Genomic DNA, 4,900 nt, shown 5'->3' on the forward strand with positions numbered 1-4,900 from the left:
CCTTTAAAAAGATATAATATAAAAAGTTTGTTTTTTAATACTACAAAACAGTTTGCATTTGAGTTGTACTAAAATGTGATGCTAACTCTAAGTATTGAAGGTTTAGCATATTTTTTGTGCTCAGAAATATAAAGAGTCAGATTTTGGTTCTTAACAAAATAGTTGTTATCTTTTGATTAAAATATTTTCATTTTTTTGTTGGCAAATACTCAGTTGTTTTGATGAGACATAAAACAATTGAATGCGAGTTTTCATCTTTTTTTTTTTGTTAAGACTTAAAGAACAATGACATCCAGAAAAAGCTAATTTTTAACAAAATCAATACAGAACACTGCAGTCACGGGTTCTTAAATTAATTCGCTGGATATCCTTCCTCCCTTATTTAGAGTGGAATACTAAACTTTAGAGAATGGAATCACCATATAACAAAAAGAATAGCTCAATGGAATCTTTAAAGATAGGTTCAACACTATGCATGCATATTCTCATGCATGGATAATTACAACCGTTAAAGTGTCTAATCTATGTAGCACATTAAATGTAATTAGAACTAAAGTGAAAAAGATTCCTCACAAATAAACAAAACCTCCAAGGCAAATTCATCTGGTCTTGTAAATAATTCTACAAGCATAGAGCATGTTGTTCATGAAAACTGGTGGGATTTTCTGATGAAATTGGAAGGATTTTGAGATGAGGAGCGGGATGCAGGAAGAAATCGCAAGCGTAGCATTTTCGGAAGCTTTGAAAGAAGAGAGAATGAGTACTACAGAAAAAACAGAGCCACTACGAGCCGTTGTAACTGGCGGAGTGTGGTTTCTCACTTTCTCTATGGAAAAGAAAGGAAGAAAGTGGCACGATTCAGATGGTATTGCATCCGTTCAAAAAAGGGTAAGATTAATTTGATAAATGATTATACTTTTAATTTCATCATATTTAATATTAAATTTAAAAAAAAATTGTTATCAAAAGAGTAGTATAAAACTATAAATTCTGTTTATCATGTTTTTAATCTCATTAGCAAGTGGATGGGGCTAGATAGATAGAATAAAAATTTTATTAGATATAATTATTTGCATATCGTGAACTTGAATTTTTAGAATAATTGATTTTATGATAAAATAAAAATTTGAATTTTGCTTTGCACATGAATGTCTTATAATACTTGGAGTTGAAGCACACAATAATTTTAGTTTTTTTTTTTGTGTGTGGAATGCGACCTTCTGCCTTGATAATCAAATAGGTAGGGGTCTTTTGTGCTTTGCAGGTGGGTTTGTGGGTTTATATCAAATATTATATGTGTGGCTCCTGTTTATTGAGAACTAATTTTAATTTACTATGGTGAATTCTGTAGTGTAGAATAGTGTAGAAGTGACTGTCTTTTTATATTTATAAAAATGCAGTGTTCACTCGTTTATTATGCCAAGTGTATATACGAGAGAACTAGAAGTGACATTTTACAGTCAACTAGAATGAGATTCGCGCGATACGCGAGCGGTAAATTAATGATAGTATATAATAAATATTAAAAATAATTATATTTTGTAGAATTAAAGGTGTTTTGTTTAAAATAATTTGTAGTACAAAAGATTTGGATGTTGAAATTGTACAAAGTGATATTTTTATTTGGTGGTTTGATTTTTGCATTTGTTTTGTTGATGAACTTGGTCTTCTTATGTGGTGCTCGTCCTCCTTTTTCTTTATTGGTTATTGTTAGAGTTGTTGCTTTCTTCTTTCTGTCGTAGATTCTTATAAAGACATGTTCTTTATGAATTGTTGAGTTGTATACACTTTCTATTGTGTTGCTTGTTCCATCTTTGCATGTGTGTTCTTCTTCTGAAGATGTGTCTTGAATTTGTATGATTTTCTTTCTTCTTAATCTCTTGATGTACATGCGGTTTTCCAATGACATCTACGATAAAAAGAACAAAAATGTGTAGAATTTTTTTAAATAAGTTATATTTAATAAGCATAATTGAAATAGTATAAAGTGAAATTACCTGTTAATATTTTTCTTTGACCAACTCTTTCAGACAATGTCTTAAATGTTGCAAATGCAAAATAGTGTTGGAAAATATTCAATTTAAAAATACAATAAATATGTTTGTTTTGTACCTTTTCATCTAATATAATCATTTCTAAGCAAAGAGATTCTTCTTCATTTGTGGGTGTTAATGTTTCCCACAGACGAACCACGCGAACTTTGATAAACCAATTGTCTGTTTATTTGGTGATATTGTCTAGAGAAGGATGCTCCATTGAGTAAGTTTGAGATGTTCTATCGTGCAAAAATAATTTTTTTGTGCTAAATTTGATGTTATTTGAAGAAATAGTGATAAAAGACTTGTATAAGTAGTTCAAATAGTATGAACTTTGAATATTTGTAACGTAAAATTTGTTATCATTAATAGATTATTATGACATTTGTAATATGAATGTTTATTACATTTAATGAGTTATTTATAGAAATTAATAAATTAATTATTGGGGATATAAATTTATTGTATTGTTTATAACGGTAAAATATAATAAATATAGGGATATAGATTCTTGTAGGTTACAAATTTGGTTAGACACTATTAATTTTTAATTATTGTTATTGGTAATTTTGCTGCCTAATTTACATATATTTCTATTACTTGTATATTTTTTTGTTGATTTAAAAATCATAGTTAATTTGACAAAATTGAGTGGTTGATTTTAAAATTTTGCCAAGTAAGCGATATTGCTGACATGGCATTAGTAAGAGGAAAAAGATGTCTTAAAAATAATGTGGATAAATTTATCCATCTACTTTTATATATTAAGAATAGATGTTCACATATAACAGTGAAATTTACTGTTCTCATCGGGTGAAAGATTAGTAACATTTTCAAATCTAATTAAATTTAGATGAGTTAATTAAAGTGAGAGAATCATACGACAATAAACTTATGTGAATTGGGCTTTTTTGTTAGATTGATTATTGTGGTGAATAAGATCTGGGGTCAATAAAAATGAATCCAAGTAATTTAAGATTATGATTCCTTATTATGTTTTTTCATTGTTCATTATATTGCTGAGATTTGAGTCATTTGACAGTAAAATTTTGTGTAAAATACGAAAAATCCTGTAGTTGAAGTCGAATTGTGACTCTAAAAGCAATACTTTAAAAAAGTCTAATTACTTTCATATATTTTTATGTGTTAATTTTAATTATAATACATTTATAATTAAAATCAATAATTAAAAATAAAAAAACACAAATACCATAGTACATGCATAGAAATGCTTCTTATTATACCATGTGATATGTATTGTAGACCTTAGTCTACGTGTAATAGAGTATATGATTTCCTAGAGTAAATTTTTAAAATGGTATTTCAGATTGGGCCCGTGCACTAATATTGTCCCTCAGTTTCTAAATGCTCTAAATGCACCTCCAATTTGAGCTCCGTGCGAAATCCTGGTCCTTCCACTCAATTCCGGCATGACTCAGCAGCTGGAGTGCTGAGCTGGCGGTTGCACTACCTCCACGTAGGCTTCATCACCCTCCACTATCACCATCGTTCCTCCTCTTCTCCCAACGGAGCCATTACCCTTCTCTCTTCTTCCAATCCTCCTTTCCCTTTCTCCCTTCCTCAAGCATTGTAGCCCTTTCCATTGGCTTAAGGCTGAATCACCACTGCAAGCCACCATAGCCTCCACCATATGTGACCACCGCATCCAACCTCCTCCCTCTATCCTCTCCTTCCCCGTCAGGTCCAGAGACATCGAGCTTTCTTCTTTGCGAACCACCTCCACCGGGCCCGAGCTTACTGTCACCACCAATCTGCCATCTTCATCACCCTCTTCCACGCACCGAACCCTAGCCCTATCGTAGCTTCCAGCATCTCCATCGTCACCACCATCACCTCCGGCCTTTACCCAGCGCCCGCCACATCTTCCTCTCCTATTTCCTCTTCTCAGCTAAAGAGCCGAGTACCTTCATCTTTATTCCTCATCACCGAACTACTGCTACCGCAATAGCCGCTGCAACCACTACTCTGTCGGTGTCCACCCCTCGTCTGCTTCTCCTTGTCATTTTCATCACCCACGATGACTAACCCTCCTCTCCTTCCTCACGTTTCGGTTTGCCTTCTTTCCCTGTCTGACCACCCCAACTTCCCCTATTAGTTTAGGTTTATTTAGAATTTAGTTTTAAATTTCACCAGTTTTAGGCTTAGTTTAGTTTAATTATCTGTTTTAATTGATTTTAGGTGGTTATGATAGGTTAATTTAGTTTGTTGGATTCTGATTGTTGCTGAAAGTGTATGAAAATATTCTCCAAGTTTGAGGAAGAAGAGAAAAGAAGAGAGGAAGAAGAAAAGAGAAAGGGTTGCGGCGGTGGTTCTGAGGTAGTAATCTGAAGGTTGGTGAACTGAGAGAAGGAAAGGGCTACCATGCTTGAGGAAGGGAGAAAGGGAAAGGACGATTGGAAGAAGAGAGAAGGGTAGTGGCTCCGTTGGGAGAAGAGGAGGAACGATGGTGATGGTGGAGGCTGATGAAGCATGCGTGGATGTGGTGGAACCGCCAGCTTAGCGCTCTGACTGCTGAGTTATGCCGGAATTGGGTGGAAGGACCAGGATTTCGCACGGAGCTCAAATTGAAGGGTGCATTTAGAGCATTTAGAAATTGAGGGACAATATTGGTGCACGAGCCCAATCTAAGAGACTATTTTGGGGATTTACTCGATTTCCTATCCATATTTAAAGCTTTATAAAGTGAATGCAAGTAAGATGCTATTCCTCGTGACTTCATTTGTTATTCATTCTTTTTTCGTAACTATTAGTGCTATAAAAAAATAACAGTATAAACTAATTGAATTATGAGTTTAAAATTTAAATAATTATTATTACAGAAAAATAAAAAAAAATATTTGGAC

Source organism: Arachis ipaensis, chromosome B10, assembly GCF_000816755.2.
Source record: "Arachis ipaensis cultivar K30076 chromosome B10, Araip1.1, whole genome shotgun sequence".
NCBI classification, from domain to species: domain Eukaryota; kingdom Viridiplantae; phylum Streptophyta; class Magnoliopsida; order Fabales; family Fabaceae; genus Arachis; species Arachis ipaensis.